The sequence below is a fragment of the Sus scrofa genome, chromosome 15 (assembly GCF_054392235.1).
Source record: "Sus scrofa isolate SSC_HxYL_T2T_F1_AM1 chromosome 15, Sscrofa_HxYL_maternal_Yorkshire_Landrace_v2.0, whole genome shotgun sequence".
Lineage (NCBI taxonomy): Eukaryota > Metazoa > Chordata > Mammalia > Artiodactyla > Suidae > Sus > Sus scrofa.
Window position 1 is genome coordinate 99,315,362 of NC_139397.1, and position 19,973 is coordinate 99,335,334.

Sequence of the window (19,973 nt, forward strand, 5' to 3'; positions counted from 1 at the left end):
CAAAAGGACAGGAACCTGGAAGTGGGACAGCACTTGAGAGTACATTTATCCCAATGGCTTTTGGTGTGTCGTCAGATGTTGTGGAAATTTTCAGTTTGAGGAGTTTTAATGTTTTCTAGCCTGTCCAGCTGAAATATAATTTCCTTCTTTTCTAAACATCAAAGGATGAGGTCACCAGTCTTCTAAGTCATTTAGGAGCAAGGCAGAGAAGTAGGACTTTGGTAATGTTTCACTTAGAGTTAGACAGAATTGGACAACAGCAAATCACAGTTCTTCCTGAGAAATGTTTGATTTTGTATTTTGCTTCCAAACTGCCATCAATTCTAACATGTAAAAACATCGAGGTTGTTTGGGGATCTTTCTGCCTCCAAGACAACCTTCTTCTTAGTTTAGTAATAAGCCAAAGGCATAGACATCACTTCCTGGCCTTTGAAATGACAATACTTATAAATACCTCATCATTTATTTCAAATGCAACTTAGCCAATGGCCAATTTAAATCTCCTCACCAGAAAACTCAGATGCAGAGGGATCCACTCAAATTTTAGTTTTACAATTACAATAGAAACATACACAGAATGATCTATAAATAAATGGCCATGAGTAACTCCATGTCATAAATATTTTATTCTCTGAACCACATACACCACTTGTGATATATGGCTGAAATATGCATCTGTAACAAACTGTTTTAGCAGATACTTTATATGAGTATATGATTAGTGAAAATGGCTTGGAGAGTTAGTTTAGGTTAGCTTATCTTTTTTTTTTTTTTTTTTGGTAGCATAGCAAGGACTTTGATTCCTGAAAAACTGGCCCACTGCATTCGTAATATATGTAAGAAAAAGAATGAGTAAGCTATTGCCTCCTGCTTGAAAATCAAAATTAGGATGTCTTTCCCCTAGTAATTTATACCATACTATAAATAGTGTTTGCTAGTAATATTAACAAGGAACTGACCTACTTCCTCTTTTTAACCAAGAGATAAAAGGTAACTGACTTTTCAATTACTGAGTATTGCTCTTGCTATCAACTTGTCTCATTTCATAAATATATTGAAAGAATTTAAATTCTAAACCTACGGGGGGAAAAAACTTATAGAATTAAAATTCCCTGGCTTTCTTATCAGGATGAGCAGGAAAGTATGTTTAACACTGTAACTGGCTCCTTGGCATTATAGCTCCAGAGAAAATATTTGGATGTTTCCAATTAAAACCTAACAAAAGATAAATTGCAGCATGAATGACAGAAAAAATCAAATGCCAATTTTATTAGAAGGATCTCATTAGGGAGATCTATTAAAACTAGGAACTTGTGTCAACTTACAGTTCTAGGGAGACAGAAAATGGGTCTATTGTCACTCAGAAAATGTTTCACAGCCTTACAAAATTAATTCAACAAGTACAGATAATGCAGTTAGACATCTTAACTCTTCAGATGGCAGGGACAAGCTGTACTGATTAGCTGTATCACACTGGAGTTGATACCTGGGCCGTGTGCACTGTGAGTTCCCCAAGGGCAAGGAGTACATCTTTGTAGTTCCAGAGGAAAGGGCTACACACTTATTGTAAAAATCCAAAAGTCACTATAATACCCAATGAATAAAATGAAGGTAATCTATGATCTACCCCATCAGAGATAAATGATTGATAACAGTTCAGTAAATTATCTTCTGTCCTTCTAAAGGGCTACCCATATCTACCATCAATTTATCTACTTTAGACAACGAGGTAGGAATATTTTTATCTAAACTGTTGACCTGAAAATTCATCATGGATTTAGGCTGGAAAAACAACTTAATAAATGACTGAATTGAAAGGTGAACTTTAAAGGTGTCGGCCAATGTTGATGCCCAGACTTCAGAGAATAGGGAAGAATTGCTCTGTGTGAGACAAAGAGTTTCTCTTCCTTTTTTTTTGTTCACAAATGGGCAGAGTTGAGAAGAGATAACCAGGGAGAAACAAATGAGGAGGAGTAGAGGGGGAGTAGGTACCACATGGAGGAGTGAAGAGAATTCATGATGCTGAGGTACCCAGAAGCACATGGAGACCAGAATTTCTCAGGGTGCTCCCTGCCATTTGTGTGCAACAGCAGTGCCACCTCTTCCACCACCTTGGGTGATTTAGTCACGACTGTTATATCCACAGAATGCTTGGTGTGAGTGAGCTTTCTTTGTGAGAAGAGGCCACAGGGCTTAGTGTCAAAATCATATTGAAGCTGTGTCAAGGGAGACTACCCCAGAGGGGGCTATGAGACGTAAGTCTCTTTCTTCTTAGCTGTCTGACCCCCTTACATTCACAGAACACTCAGGAAGTTTTAGAATCAATGGGATGTGAAACAGGGGCTGGATGTTGAACTACATTTTTCTTTAAAGGTCATAAAGATCCCAGGTCAGTTCTGGATTATAATTATTCTAATCCAAACCATGATTGTGAGGCCTCTCCTCAGTCTTCTTTATGGATTAAGATGGAGTCCCCTACAAAGAATGTCCCACTGATATTTGGTAACTGACATAGGTATAAATGTGTCCCTGGGGTTCATCCCCTCTCATCCCCTCTTTCTGTCAAAGTGCCTCTCCTTGCTCTGAGGATGGAACTCACCATCTTTAGTCCACAGGACATGGCAGTCCAGCAGTGACCACTGCCCTCTAGCATGGACATACGTTCTCCAGTAGTTTCTTCTTAGTCTTCTGAGAGCTTATGGAAGGACAAGAACTGATGGAAGGGACATTCAAGATGAAAACTGCTGCTGCAGCTGGTGTCCAGACTTCCTTGGGTTGGCTATGAGCTGAGCCATCTTCTTGACTTGTTATCAGCCTGTTGCCTGGAGGTCCAGCACAGGTCAGATCTCCTGGCTTCTCACAGTCTCCCATTCTCAAATCTAGCAAAAGGAAGAAAATTTTCTCCTTACCCCAGTCTAACTCCTGCTAAGTCCTCATTTTTCTGTCCCAGAAAGAATCTCTTCCTAGTATGATTGACAGTGGAGAACATCCAACATTTCCAGGGAAACCCAACTCCTATATGCAAGAGTGAGATCTATGGAAACAACCTAAATGTCCATCGGCAGATGAATGGATTAAGAAGATGTGTTATATATACACAATGGAATACTACTCAGCCATAAAAAAGAATGAAATAACACCATTTGCAGCAACATGGTTGGAACTAGAGACTCTCATACAAAGTGAAGTAAGTCATAAAGAGAAAGAAAAATACCATATGATACAACTTATGTCTAGAATCTAATATATTGCACAAATAAACCTTTCTATAGAAAAGAAACTCATGGACCTGGAGAATAGACTTGTGGTTGCCGGGAGGGAGGGGGAGGGAGTGGAATGGACTGGGAGTTTGGGGTTAATAGATGCAAACTATTTTCTTTGGAATGGGTAAGCAATGAGATCCTGCTGTACAGCACTGGGAACTATATCTAGTCACTTATGATGGAGCATGATGGAGGATAATGCGAGAAAAAGAATGTATATATACATATGTGACTGGGTCACTTTGCTGTACAGGTGAAAATTGAAAAATAAATAAATAAAAAAGCAAAAAAAAAATGAGATCTGACTCTGTATTCCTAAGAAGACAATCACAAAGATGATGCTTCTTCATCATATGGTTTAGACAGACTTAACTTTGGTTAACATGATATAATATTATTTTTACAAAATAAACATATAAAATAACTGTAACACACTTTAAAATTTTCCTTTCCTCATTTCACTTGACAATATATCTTGTACATTATTCCATGTAAGTATGTATTCATAACATTCTTTTAATAGCTGCTTGCTATTCCATTGAATGGGTAAACAAGACTTTTTTTATTGTTGTGCCCATGTTATGCAGAAGTTCCCAGGCCAGGGATTGAGCCTGAGCCACAGCAGTGACAAAGCTGAGTCCTTAACTGCTAGGCCACCAGGGAACTTCTATTTTAGTTTTTTGATATTTCAAAAATACCTTAATAGATAATGTAAATGTAATGTGTACCCCAACACATACCATCCAATATTTTTTCATACATAACATACAATTTACTATTACATATACATAACATAAAATTCACTATTTTTTTACTATTTTAACCATTTTCTTATCTTTTCTTTGGTCTTTTTTTGGAAGTTCTCAAGCCAAGGACTGAACCTGTACCATAACAGCAACCCAAACCATTGCAGTGACAACACTGCTGAACCACAAGGGAACTCTGATTTTAACCACTTTTTAACTATATAGTTCTATGGGATCAAGTACATTCAGAGTGTCATATAACCATCACTATCATCCATTGTCAGAACTTGTTCACCTTCCCAAACTGAAACTCTATATGCTTAAATATTAACTCCATTCTACCTTCTCTCCAGCTCCTGGCAGTTACCAACCTACATTCTGTGTCTACAAATTTGACTATTCTAGGCACCTAATATAAGTGGAATCATGCCATACTTGTCCTTTGGTGACTTTTTTTTTTTTTTTTTTAGCATGATGTTTCCGGGGGCTCCCTCATGTTATACCATATGTCAGAATTTCCTTCCTTTATAAGGCTGAATAAAATATCATTGTATGTACATACAACTGGCCCTTGCACAATGTGGAGGTTAGGGGCATCAACTCTCTGTGCAGTCAAAAATCTGTGTATAACTTACAGTTGGCCCTCCATATCCAAGGTCTCTCCATTATCTGCCATTCCACATCTGGTGATTTAACCAACTGTAGATCATGCCGTACTGTGGTATTTTCAATTGGAAAAAACCCATATATAAATGGATCCATGCAGCTCAAACTTCTATTGTTTGGGTCTGACTGTACTACATTTTGTTTATCCATTCACAGATAGACACTTAGGTTGCTTGCCTCCACCTTTGGCTATTGTGAATAATGTGATATGAACATAGGTATACAAACATCTGAGTCCCTGCTTTCATTCCTTTTGGGTATATACCCATAAGTAGAATTGCTGGATCATGTGAAACTATCATGTTTTATTAAGTTACTATGTTTACTTTTTTTTTGAGGAACTGCCATACTTTTTTTTCATAGTGGCATTTGGCTCATTTTTAATAATATAAAAACAGATTTGTACACATCTCTGAACATTCATGCAAAGTATTTTTGTAGAATAAAGTCCTAAAAGACTGCAGAAGTGTAGAAATGTAGAAGTGAAATTATGAGTCAGAAACATTTTAATAAATCTTGCCGCATTTACCTCCCCAAAGATTAATTTACATTCCTACCTACAGTGCTGAGATTCCCTACTTCACAAATTTTGCATTATCAACTCTTTTCATTTTCGCTAAGATGATCAGATAAAACTTTTACAGTTGTTTAGATCATGTTTATGCAATCATTAGTGAGGCTGAAAAAGATTTTTCATTGTTTTTTGTCCATTTGTATTTGTTCGTCCATAGTTTTCCTATTTATGAACTTTACCAATTTTTGCATTGAATTCTTTCTTTTAGTGACTAGAGAACTCTTTGTAAACTTGAAAATCAGTACTTTTTCTTCAAAAATATTATGAATATTTTTCAGTTTTGGCCTTCTGACCATAATTACGGATACTTTTATGAATAATTTTAAAGTTTAAATATATGCAGTGGTATATTTACAGACAATTTTATGATCTCTGGGTTTCATCTTATGCTCATAAATGCTTTTCTTACTCCAAGATTTACTGAAATACAAAGTCTTATTTATTTCTAGTATTTCATTATCTTTCAAAATTTAATTCATGGATCTAATTGGAATATATTTTGGTGTAAAGAGTGAAGGAGGAAGACTTTATATTTTTTCTCCAAATGATTAGTTTTTCTAATCCCTTTTTGCCCACTAATTCAAACTATCAATATTAGCAATTACTAAAATACCACATATGACTGTTTGTTTTCCTATTCCGCTGATATACCTCTCTTTTACTGGGCTGATAACATACTGTTTTATTTATTATGGCTTCAAATAACCTTTAAACACATATTAAATTTAGTCCTTCCCTATAGTATCCTTATTTTAATTTCTTGTTGTTCTTGGCTATTCTCACTTGTACATTCTATCAGATAAACTTCAGAAATATTTGGTCAAGCTTATTAAAATTCTACTGGGTTGTCACTGAATTTACAGATTAATCTAGGAAAATTGATGTCTTAAAATACTGGGTCTTTTCAGCCAGAAACAAGACATTTTTATCTATTTATTAAAGCCATTTTAATTTATGATTATCTCTTGATTACTCTCAGTTGCAGACAAATCTTAAAGTTTCTGTTGAGAGCCACCTGTTCTGCTTGATTATCTCCTTTGTTTTCCTTAACTGCCTTTATTCTCATCATCCATAAACAAACTGTAACTGATTAGAAATTTGGAAGCAAGAACTTTGGAAGAAAATATCTAATTAAATTTCTACCTGAGAAGAATGAGGAGAGAGACATAGCACAAATCTTGGCAGATTTCTTCCAAACCTTGTGTTTCTTCTGTTTGAAAACGTGTTCTGGCCCATCTTGGGAGAGGGAAACAGAGTGAAAAATGAAGGGATAGTGGGCAAATTCCCAGTTCCTGTACAGTCAGAAGTTCCCTATGTGGCTTTTTAATTTTATTCCAAATGTTGTGAATTCTTAGAGAATGAGATGTTATCATGACTAAACATGAGTAAAAAGGAACCTTAAATCAAAGCATTATGACATTTTTGGATATGTAAAGTTCTGTATCTATTTCCTTCCTCCAGTGGTGTGAATAACTGCCTGCCGACTGTAATACTCCAAATGGAGGAAAGGAGAATTAGAACATTTTTCAAAGGTGGAAAAAATTAGAGTTAATAAATGTGAGGAAAATGAGGCAATCTCCTATGAACTTATTTTTGATGCATTTAAAACACCATTATAGTATAATGCAAATGATTTTCATTATTTTTATCTCTTTAAAGATTGATATTCTTTCCTACTGTGTAGTTTATGGTATAAGTCCAAAGAACGAAATACATATATTTTAAGTAAATATATAGTAAATTTACAGGAAAAGACCAAGGAATGAAATAAAAATATTTTTAAAAAGAATGTCACAATCACCACTAGAGGGTACAATAAACAACCTTTCTTCCAGATATTTGAGCAGAAGAATATCACCAAGAAGTAGAAGGCAATTTAGAATCACAGTATTTGAAGCAATCGCCTAGGTCATCTGGAAGAGAAATGGCTTTTAGACATGTTCGATTTGACATCTAACCAAGGGCAGAAGCTATCAAGTGATTTTCAAGGGCAGTGTTTTTCTTAGGCAAAAGTAAAGGAAATTTATCAAGACACATACTACTGTTTCTAAAGTAATTAAACAGAGGGAAGAAAGCCTTTTATACTTTCTTGGAACTGTACATTCGTCTTACTCAGCAAGCCTGTTGATTAAAGCTTCTCCTCAAGTGATTTTACTCTGGAAAGATAAACTCCACGAGGGCTTAGAAAACAAAATGATGTCATAGACTTTCAGAACCCCAGCAAGACCCATGCTGGCAATAGAAGAAAGAGACAACATTCTCAAACCAGCTAGTGACAACTGGCATGAGCCAGAGGTGGAGAACTTGAATTCCTCACTTCAAATACTTCATCAGTCTAGTGGAGCCATGTTGTGAAAAATAAACACATTCCTCATTAGAATTCTAAGAGCAGTTTTTTGTTTGTTTAAGTTGGACCATCTCATCCAATAAACTTAATCTGCTGTAATGGTTCTTGGGGAAAAAAATCCTTTCTTTAATACACGATTTCCCCTATCTCCTCTTAAAAACACACTCTCAACCTTCAAATTTTGAATGCTATTCTGTGTTCCAGAATAATTGTGCTTGTTAAAAGAAAGACACCAAGGTTTGTAAAATAGGAGAAAATAAGACAAGCAGAGCTCATTATAAGGAGGAAAAATTGAACCTTTTTAAAGCTATTTTTCTAAGCATAACATTTCTTAACAGGTACATAGTGCTTTACAACATATAATGTACCTTTACGACAATCTTTTGATCTAGGCAGGTAGGTATTTTGGGGGGGGGGGTAAAATTTCCTCTTTTATTCTATATGAACATCAATACTACAGATTTATTTTGTTAATACAAAAATTCAAATTTGTGCTTATTGTCCAGTGAACAATCCAAACGATTAAAATGTGCTTTATATTTCACTTGGGAAATTGAGAAAAATGCTCTAAAATAAACCTTCTGTCTATCATATGCCTCAAACCTCTGGAAGAGAGCTGAACTGCAAAATCAACCCACAAAGGGAAATAGCAGTTAACAGTAACAACATTTTTAGGATAGTTCTGAAAATTCAAGTTTCAAACTTTTTGTAAAAATAAAGGAAGGATTCTTAAGATTAAATGTGATGAAATAACTTGCTCTATTATGCAGGCTACAAACTATTAATTTGGCTGAAATGGAATTTTGGACTTTTTTTCTTTTGAATCTCTCTCTCTCTTTTTTTTTTTTTTTTTTGCTTTTGTCTTTTTAGGACTGCACCTGCGGCATATGGAGGTTCCGAGGATAGGGGTCTAATCGGAGCTGTTGCCGCCGGCCTACGCCAGAGCCACAGCAATGCCAGGTCTGAGCCGTGTCAGCAACCAACACCACAGCTCACCGCAACGCCGGATCCTTAACCCACTGAGTGAGGCCAGGGATCGAACCTGCAACCTCATGGTTCCTAGTCGGATTCATTTCTGCTGTGCCACCGCGGGAACTACTTTTTTGTTTGTGTGTTTGTTTTTTAATATAATGATTTTTATTTTTTCCATATTTGGTTTAGAGTGTCCTGCCAATTTCTACTGTACAGCAAAGTGACCCAGCCACACACATATATATACACATTCTTTTTCTGACATTATCTTCCATCATGCTCCATCATAAGTGACTAGATATAGTCCCCTGTGCTATAATACTGGGGTCTCATTTCTTATCCACTCCAAATGCAATAGTTTGCATCTATTATCCCCAGGCTCCCAGTCCATCCCACTCTTTCCCCTCCTTCTTGGCAACCACAAGTCTGTTCTTCAAGTCCATGAATTTCTTTTCTGTGGTAAGGTTCATTTTTGCTGTATATTAGATTCTAGATATAAGTGATATCATTTGGTATTTGTTTTTCTCTTTCTGACATACTTCACTTAGTATGAGAGTCTCTAGTTACATCCATGTTGCTGGATGGCAACATGGCATTATTTTGTTCTTTTTTATGACTTGGTAGTATTTTTCTTACCTTTAAAAACAATTGTAGTTGATTTATAATGTGTCAATTTTAGTAAAGTGATTCAGTTATACATATATATGTATGTGTGTGCATATATGCATACATATTCTTTTTTTCATTCTTTTCCAATATGATTTATCTCGGGATATGAAATATATTTCCCTGTGCTATACAGTAAGACCTTCTTGTTCAAGGCAGATTTTTTTTTTCCCCATCCACACCTATGGCATGAGAAGTTCTGGGTGCAGGAATTGAACCCACACCACAGTAGCAACTGGGGCCACAGCAGTGACAATACAAGATCTTTAACCCACTGGGCCACCAGGGAACTTCTAAGGTCGGAGTTTTATTAACAGCTTCTGAATGATGAAACAGCCTTAAGGTGGTTAAAGCCATACCCAAAGTATATCAGTAGAGGATGGAGCTGGGAGAATGGAATTTGGACTCCTACTTAATCCAGTCCTATTGCCACTATCCTCTAGTCGCCATGCATCTGTAATGATTCAGTGTCAGAAATCCCTCTAATGGCACATTTACATTTCTCTGGAAGAACTTCAGACCCAACACTAAAAGGATACTCTGTTTGTCTGAGAATGTTCCTGTGTTTGTGCCTAGATCATCAAGTAACTAACCATTTTGATTTCTTGGTCACTTTATTTTCCCAGATACATTTCATCATTTGGGTATGACACCCTATACACTATATCACCGAAGGATTATTGCATTTCTTCAGAGGCTGAACTCCCTTGGCCTATTAAAATATTACCCAGTCTTGTTTTATTAATTACCTGGAAACCATTCTCAAAATGTACAAAAGTTGTTGAGTGTATGCTTGTCTTTTTAGCATTTGTTAAAACATTAGAATAGTTTGCAGTGTTTGCTTATATTACTACTCAAAAATTTTAATGTACATGTGTTTCATACATGTGCATAGTTTTATATTTTAATATCTTGAAAAGCAGTGACCTTAGTGGGATTTAGAAAACAAAATGCAGCAATGTCTTCTACACACAGATCATTTCAACATTATATGAAGACAGACAACTTTAGACCTATTCTTTCTTAAAATATTTGATTTACATCCAAATCTTGAATGTAACATGGCCACTGGATCACTTTTGAAGAGATTTCCAAGGTGTTTATGATTTCACATGAACTTGATATGAGGGAGGTTTCAAACTTTAATCATTTCTTAAGGTTTTTGCCACATCTATGTGCCATTTGAGCTATTATTTACTATATGCATGTATATATATATATACTCACTAAAATTTAACTCTAATCATTTTTCTAATATATATTAAAATAAATATGTAACTTTAAACTCTAAAGATGTTTTTTCATAATATATTTAAAATAATCTTGCATAGCGTATTTGACAGATGTACTATATTTTATGAGAGATTAGTAGAGTTTTGAACTAAGAAGCAGAAGCCTGGATTATGTATAAACATTACAATATCCTAACTTTAATCATTGAATAAGTCGATGGACCTCCCTGAATCTGAACTTTATAAAGCTGTGAGGATTAGAGATCTAATGACATAAAGATTTTATACATGCAAGTACTTAAATGCTAGTTTCCAAACCTTAAAAAAGGAATTCAACTGATTAAAGATTATGTTTACCCAAGTTAAGACAGTATGATTTGAGTCTAAATATCTTCTTCTCTGTGTAACTCTTCTCTATAAGATAAGCAACAAAATGATGATAAAAGAAGTTATTTCAGAGAGGCCAGGCTGTTGATGAAACAATGTGCGAACACAGATCCCCATGGTAAATGCTCTGTATGGAAGTTACACTCTTACTTATCACATTCTGTGAAGAACCCTATTTTTCTTTTCAAGTTTGCAAGAACAGAGGCCCACTAAATAGTTCACATAAAAGGGAAATGGGGCTACTGTGGGTCCTCAGAGTTCTTGTAGAACACAAGGACACTTAGAAACATTAAGCCAGGTCTCATGTCAACTAGAATTGGAAAATCAACCTCAGTCTTTCAGAGGCTTTGTAGTCTCCTCTTCTCTCTCTCTGTCTTGTGTCTGCTCCCTTGAGACTTTATCTCACTGCAGTTTCCTTTGCTCACTCATCTTTCTCATGACCCCAAAATAGCAGTAAGAGGAATCTGGTCAAGCTTACATATTTCTATGAAGTCAGAGGTCTTTGTCTAACCAATCGCTTTTATGGGAATCCACTTCAGGAACAATGAGCTGTGAAGGGAGGAGAAATGTACTTCATTTATTCAGTCATGAATATATAAATTCCCTCCACTACCAAACTCTTCCTCCAAAGGTATTAATAATATTTGGCTAGGGGTCATGGGGCATGCTGAAAAGACCTAGAGGCAAGCATGTCTTTTATGACTGGTGTTTTTATATGCTATATCACATGTCTGAAAAAGATCCAGTCAGTACAACACACTTTTCTGTTTTTAATGCTGTTCACCCAGGTTGCTTTAATTTTCAGATTAAATCAATAATCCTCTTCTGGGCCAGGCCACATTCATATTTTAAAATTTTAAGGAAAAAAATTTTTTTCAGAGAAATCAGATCTGTGGATCAGACTCCTCTATCTGGAGAAACACAGCTCCACCAAACTCTTCTAAAGTGGGAACTAAGGAAAGAGTATTAATACACACTATAAGGGCTTACTGGCTTTGACAAATGCTATGATGAACTATTTCTTTTTTTAATTAAAAATATAATTGTATTTATTTTATGATTTTTATTTTTTTCATTATAGTTGGTTTACAGTGTTCTATCAGTTTCTACTGTACAGCAAAGTGACCCAGTCACACATACATAGACATTCTTTTTCTCACATTATCCTCCATCATGCTCCATCATAAGTGACTAGATATGGTCCCCTGTGCTATACAGCAAGATCTCATTTCTTATCTACTCCATGCAATCATTTGCATCTATTAGCCCCAAACTCCCAGTCCATTCCACTCCTTCCCCTTCCCCCTTGGCAACCACAAGTCTGTTCTCCATGTCCATGATTTTCTCTTCTGTGGAAAGGTTCATTTGTGCCGTATATTAGATTCTAGATATAAGTGATATCATGTGGTATTTTTCTTTCTCTTTCTGACTTAACTTCATTTAGTATGAGAGTCTCTAGTTCCATCCATGTTGCTGCAAATGGCATTATTTCATTCTTTTTTATGGCTGAGTATTATTCCATTGTATGTATATATACCACATCTTCTTAATCCAATCCTCTGTCAATGAACACTTAGTTGGTTTCCATGTCTTGGTTACTGTGAATAGTGCTGCAATGAACATGTGGGTGCATGTGTCTTTTTCAAGGGAAGTTTTGTCTGGATATATGCCCAAGAGAGGGATAGTTGGGTAATATGGCAGTTCCATATTTAGTTTTCTGAGGTACCTCCATACTGTTTTCCATATTTACCAATTTACATTCCTACCGACAGTGTAGGAGGGTTCCATTTTCTCCACACCCTCTCTAGCATTTGTCATTTGTTGATTTGTTAATGATGGTCATTCTGACAGGTGTGAGGTAGTACCTCACAGTAGTTTTGATTTGCATTTCTCTAATAATCAGTGATGTTGAGCATTTTTTCATGTGCTTGTTGGCCATCTATATATCTTCTTTGGAGAAATATTTTATTTCTTAAGCACAGAACCAGTAGTTATTTCCCTCTGCCAAATGTTGATATTCCATCATTAAACATAGGCTAATAACACTCAATACTGTTACTGAACTCAGGTCTGCCTGCTCGCTGCTCAAAAGTCAATACCGAAAAGTAAGTGTTGGTACACGTGGAAAATGTTTCTTTTAATCAGAAAGCTGGCAAATTTGGGGAGAAGGTGGACTCAGTTCTCTAAAAAGCAACTCCATAGATTGCTTGGCCATGAAAGTTTTTAAAGGGAGAAAGGAAATAATTTCTATTAATCATTGAGATAGGAAGTCAGAATTGTCACCATCCCCCACTATGTGCAGGCTTGTGTGTAGACTGGATGGCTTCTTGTGATCTTTCTTTAGATACTATCTTGTTCACAGTTTGTTCTCAGAGTTTGTTTGCAAGAATAGTTAAGGTGAAGCTAGGGAAGAGTTCTGGTCATTTGTTAATTACTTATTCTTCACTTCTACTTCTTTGATGTATGGAAAGAACCAACATTAGGCAAGGTATTATGTGATCAAAAGATGTGAAAGGTGTATTTAGGCCAGAGATGAATAGAACATGGTTGTGTCTGTTTTAAGGTTAGTTACAATACAGCTTTGCTAGAGTGACAAGACAAAGGCGCCTCCTGCAGAGAGCTCTTTCTCGCCAAAATCTGCTTACAAATCCCCACTTGTCAGAACAGTATTCCATTTCCATGAGATGTGGGTGATGGTCCAGCTTCTGTAACCTCTTCATGCTGACACAGGGTGCCATAGTCTTAGAGTTGAAGATGTTGTCGTGAGTCTGTAGCATCTCTTTACTGACAGTTTTAGTTTCCCACTTACAAATACAGGCAGAACAATTGCTTTGATGCCCACAAAGCTATAGATTATTATGAACAATAGTGTTAACCCCACTCTCTCTCTTTCTTTTCTTTTTTTTTGTCTTTTTAGGGCTGCACCCGTGGCATATGGAGGTTCCCAGGCTATGGGTCCAATCAGAGCTATAGCTGCTGGCCTATGCCACAGCCATAGCAACTCGGGATCTAAGCCGTGTCTGGCACCTATACCACAGCTCACGGCAACACCGGATCCTTAACCCACTGAGCAAGGCCAGGGATCGAACCAGCAACCTCATGATTCCTAATCGGATTTGCTAACCACTGAGCCATGACAGGAACTCCAATCCCACTCTCTTGAGGCCAGTTCTTGGACTTGGTGCTAGCCATAGATTTAGTACTGCTCAAGATGGAGCAGTTTATATCAATCAGGGCTATTGTCTGGTCATCATGCAGTTAATTTTTCCCTCTGGTAGCAGTTTTGTATGAATGAAACAACAAGAATGTGCATAAGACACTGAGTCTGTGACTCTATTGCCCTAATTATTAACTTCTTGAGCCTGCTCTTTGTGACTTAGCAAGGCCTGGGAGACTTCAGATTTTCTACAAACAAGAGTCAGGGGACTTTGTATTGGAGGGGGCACTGAGGCTCTGCTGGGTTTTAAAACCATTAGTTAAAGAAATGAATATTCATATTATCAGTATTATTCTATATGCTGTGCAAATTCTACACATATTCAATGCATTATACAATGCATTACATACAATGCAAATTCAATAAGTAACTTTCTTATGCAAAAATTTGCTGGACCCTGATGTAAAGACATGGGTCTTAAACTTTAGCATACCTAAGAATCAAATTAAAGACTTATCCACAAGATCTGAGAGAGCACCAAGGAAACTTTTAATGAAGTTTCACACCCAGATTTTATGGGTCCAAGTGGTCTGAGAAACACACTTTGAGAAATATTTTTGAGAAAACTGCTGTGCATGGGTGAGAACAATCTAAATGAGCTCCGTTGGGAATGATCTGGTTTCTGCTTTCCGCAAAGAGATCATCACACCATGTACTTTGTATTTAGGACACTCATGTACTAGTTGTTCTTCCGTAAGTCCCTCTTACCTACTTTAAAATCATTATATAACAACTGCTTTTTCAAAAACAGGGTTTTTAGTGCCTAGGGAAAGAGCCTGAATCCTACCTAGTTAGAAATAACCAGGTCAACCTGGTGCAGTGGAATTCTGGTGTTGGTTTTGTGTCAGTCCACAACCCTTTAACATAAACCACTTCAGTGATGTTCCGTGCTTTAGGAGTATCCTGTGAAGAAAGAAGCTTTGTTCTACTTTAAAACAGGTGTTTTGCCAAGGGAAATGTGTTTTTTGAAATTAGGTACATTTTCTTGGGTGTAGAATGCATCATAGCAGCAAATGATTGTGAAAATGGCATGATGGGCTTTAGGGTTATTTTAAAATGTCATACTATGTAATTTTTGAATCACGAAAACTTATAGGTGATACCAGTTCAAATTGAATATTGTATGACTAAAGTCCTTAAGATATTCTGAAATCCACGGGTTTTTTTTTTTTTTCATGTCTCTAAAGGGAAAATATGGGAAAACTGAAGGCATTTGATAGCATAAAAAACTTTAGGTTGTTTATCATAAAGATCTCCTGGGTTTTAAATGGAATTTTTAAAAAATGATTACTCCAACCTGAAAAAGAATTTAGAAAACAACAAAGGCAAACGTTTTCCAAAGTTTAACCTGTGCTTTTATATCTAATGCTTCCTGCATGCTAGTTATAATGCTTCTTTATTCTTTACCTGTACATTTAATGCTGACTTTGGTCCCTAAAAAGCTTTTATCTGCTCTAAATCTTCTCTTCTCAGTCATGGCTAACCTTGTTTCTGTGCTGTTTATTTCTTATATTTTAAATTTCTAGACGATGAAGAAAGATTCTGAACTTCTTTATTGTTCTTGATTTTCTCCTTGGAGACTTGTGTTATCAGCCATTATAATTTTTTCAATCAAAATTTCAGAAGCCTCTAATGATTTTAGATCTGATTTAACTCCTAATTGTTTTGTATATTATTAAAGGAAATCCCAATTTATTTTCTCGAACTAATTAGATTTGTACACCGGGTATGCTTTCCATGATGTCCCAGCTATGAAGTCTGTTTTTCTGCAGCCCCCAGTCGAAATATTTCTTCTTATCCACATGGTTTCAGTACGGAGCTCTTCCCTCTTGAAGTCTTCCCTATGAATCATTTGCCAACTTTGGTGTTCTTTGTCCTATTTTCCAATCTCTACTCCTACAATTATCCTATGGTTATTGACTGTTGACCTCTCTCTGTGTTAAATAATAGCTCAAGGAAGTTAGGGAACTTATTTTGAAATCCACAGTGCCAGTGCATTGCCTACTGCAAATAAAATGACAAATGTACATATGAAAAAAATGTATTATTATAAATTAGACTAAAACCTATATGTTCCAATTCACATAAACATTTAAAATTGCATTTTGGGAGTTCCCGTCGTGGTGCAGTGGTTAACGAATCCGACTAGGAACCATGAGGTTGCGGGTTCGATCCCTGCCCTTGCTCAGTGGGTTAACGATCCGGCATTGCCGTGAGCTGTGGTGTAGGTTGCGGACGCGGCTCGGATCCCGCGTTGCTGTGGCTCTGATGTAGGCCGGTGGCTACAGCTCCGACTGGACCCCTAGCCTGGGAATCTCCATATGCCGCGGGAGTGGCCCAAGACCAAGAAATAGCAAAAAGGCCCCCCCCAAAAAAATAATAATAATAATAAAAAAAATAATAAAATTGCATTTTGGATAAGAAAATCTAACAAGAAAATCTCTTCAAACTTAAGAAGTTATAAATTTGCCTGTGATGAGTTCTAAGGTATGTTAGAACGCAGTTCCTCAACTACAGCACTATTGACAATTTGGACAGTATAATTCTGTCCTGTCCACAGTTGTCTGCCCCATAAGATGTTTAGCAGCATCCCTGGCTCTACTCGCTAGAAGGCAGTAGCACTCATAATCGCCATTATGACAACCAAACACATCCCTAGATGATGTCATATGTCCCCTGGAGGACAAAATTGCCCTTGGTTGACATATACCACCCTCGAATGGTAAGTTTACCAACTTCAGGTTGATCGTTCATTATCTGAAAGGAATTTCAAACATCATTAGAAATATAATACTAGGACTTCCTGTTGTGGCTCAGTGGTAATGAATCTGACTAGTATCCATGAGGATGCGGGTTTGATCCCTGACCTCACCTAGTGGGTTAAGGATGGGGTTTTGCCATGAGTTGCAGTGTAGGTCGCAGACACAGCTTGGATCCTACATTGCTGTGGCTGTGGTGTAGGCCAGCAGCTACAGCTCTGATTCAACCCCTAGCCTGGAAACTTCCATATGTCACAAGTGTTGCCTAAAAAGACAAAATAATACTAAGAAGAAAAGAAATGAAGAACTATAATCCTATTAACTCTACAAAATACACATTTTTAAGTTTTAATTGCCCTTTTAAACAGCCAGTAAGCTCACAATGTAAAAGATAGCTCCTTAGCTTATATGACTAGTGTGTGGGCTGGTATGGCTGGAAATGTGGGATTGGCAGGACATCTATCTATCCATGAGACCAGCTGTGTTTCCTTACAGCTTGACAATCTCAGGGTAGTCAGACTTTTTACATTGTCCCCAGGGCAGGTGCTGCAAGATACCTGGACAGAAGCTGCAAGACTTCTTATGACCTAGTCTTTGAAGTTCTGGCATGCCACTTTTGTTGCATTTTTTTCTATAAAAGAATTCACTAAGTCCAGCCTAGATTCAAGGGGCTGAGTAGAGAAAGAGAGGAAAAGGCACTACTTCCTCTGAGGGGAATGAAATGTATTTACAGGGAGGGAAGAAATTGATGGTGGCCATCTTGGAAATGTTACCAAATCTATATTTAAGATTTAAGCAAAACGCTCCTTCTTTTTTTTCCATCCTCCTAGAATAGGTTTTTCCATCCCTCACAAGTTTGTGGAAACTCAGTTTCTCAAAAGTGACAACAGAAGATAAATGCTACATTCATCCTAGGATATTCTTTCACTTTGGACAATAGCTCTTTTCAACAATTAGAATTTAAAGTTCTACTGAAAAACTTTCTCCTTTGGGTGGAGGGAAGGCATGCGGAACTCATTAATAAAGTTTTGCTCTAGTAGTTCTGGGATATCTTTCAGGAAATAACATTTGTCATCCTGGGGGACATAGGAAGCTAATAGAAATATTCCATCTAGAAGAATTCAGTCATGATTTTTGTCTTGTCATAAACATAGATGATAACACGCTTGGGTCTTGGGGAATGGTTTGGAAGGAAGAGGGTTTAGAGGGAGACAAGTCTAGGTATAAATTCCAACTGCACCACTATGGGGCCTAGAGTGAGTTCCTTAAGTTCTTATTTCACTTACTTGCCAGAGAAGGAAAATGAGGTTGGACACTGGAGGCAGTAGCAGCTTTTGGGTGCTTTTCCTGTTTACTCTGCTTCTTTCTACTCTGTCTACTACACATCTTAATCAGCCAGTCTTGAATGGGTTTGTTTTTCTCAGTTGTCTTCTCCTCGTGTTGATGGGACCTATCTTATGTGTATCTAGAATTCCCAATCTTGACTTTCTAAAGGAGGAGATAAAAGAATATAGATAACCTGTTTGCTCTATTTTTCTCCCCCAAAAAAGTTTCCGAATTATGGTGTCAAAAGCCAAATAATAACACTATTTTTCTTCTATCCACTCCTGTTTTAGCAATTCTAAATCTCCCCTAGGTAAATTTTTGGCAGATGGAACCAAAGTTCTGTGATAAGTAAACGCAAAGCAGAAAATCTCATGAATATTTTTCAAGAGTCTCCATTATTATTAGCTCTCAATAGTTAACATGTTGAGCGAGTCCCATTGTTCAGTAACAGATGGTTCCATTCAGTACATTGTGGTTAAGTTTGGTAGCACTGCCTTTGTTCAGAATGGTTTATTTTTTTTATTTTTTTATTTTAAGGCGGGTGATTACCTCAAATCCCACATTTCTATTCTTTTAAAAATCTCAGTGTCTTCCATGCCAGATAAAGGAACTAAACTTGTAGAAGCTTATGGAGCATCACCACGGCATTCCTGCATTTATTTCTATGTTCATGCTTTGTCAAGCCATATCTGAGACCTGGAAAATAAATCTTACACAGATTCTCAATGCTATAGTCAGTTCCCTTAAGTGCTGCTTAGATTTGTTGAGAATGTTAGATTGGTTGAGAGAGAGGACATTTTTTGGCAATGTGATAAAGTATATTTTATTTCTATTTTGAGAAACATGTTGCTTCAGATTTTTACCAGGATGAAGTTGGATTAATTCTCTCCATTTATTCGAATTAGACCTCACATCATGTGGCACAGAAAATTTCTTTATGGACTACAAAATGCATCCTTTTCCTGGACCTAAAGCAAATCAGCTCATTTTTCACAAGGTGGAGATATGGGAGGTCAGTCAGTATGCCCACCAACAACACTGAATCACCTTCTCCCTTCTCTTCTCAAGTGCTTACTGAAAGTCATTTGAGTAGTTATTATTCTCAATTTATCTCAATTCAAAATATTGATCATTTACTAGGCAATTAGCATGGGGCTGAGCATTGTGTAGAATGTTAAATAAATACCTGGAGCATATAACCTTGTTGTGCCAACTTGACAATTGAATGGAAAAAAATATAAGTCAAAAGTAAAAATTGTGCCAAAATACATAGTAAACCAGAATAAATGAAAGCATATATTTATACAAATATTTGTATACAAATGTTCATAGCAGCTTTACTTGCAGTAGCCCCAAGCCTGAAATAATCTATATTAGTTTCCTGTTACTACGTAACACCTATATTCTAAAATTTACTGACTTTAAACATTTACCATTGCACCGTTTCTGTGGACCAAGAAGTTGGGAGCAGCTTAACTGGTGGTTCTGGCTCTGGATCACCTATGAGGTTGTGGTCAGTTTGTCAACAAGGGGCTACAGTCTTCTGAAGACTAGACTAAAATTTGAGGATTTGCCTCCATCGTAGTTCATTCATGTCTGTGTGACAGGAGACTGTAGTTTCTCATTACAAATTACATGGACTTCTCCATAGCAGTGCTTGAGTTTCCTTATAGCATGGCAGCTGGCTTCCCCCAGAGTAGGTAATCCAAGGCAGAGTAAGGAGGAAGACCAAAATCCTTCTATGATCTGGTTTCAAAAGTTCCATGCTATCATTTATGTTTTATTCTAGTCCACATTGGAAAGGAGAGGGAAATTAGG

At 36.7% G+C, this 19,973-nt stretch overlaps 1 long non-coding RNA gene across 1 annotated transcript in view; it reads right to left on the reverse strand.

Moving 5' to 3' along the window:
• Nucleotides 1-607: 607 nt before the first annotated feature.
• Nucleotides 608-19,973, reverse strand: part of LOC146396018 (uncharacterized) — a 66,686-nt gene continuing 47,320 nt past the window's right edge. The window contains exons 3-4 of the long non-coding RNA XR_014829861.1: nt 11,332-11,402; nt 608-2,879 (exon numbers count right to left, since the gene is read on the reverse strand). This is a non-coding gene — a long non-coding RNA (uncharacterized LOC146396018). The remainder of the gene's footprint in view (nt 2,880-11,331; nt 11,403-19,973) is intronic.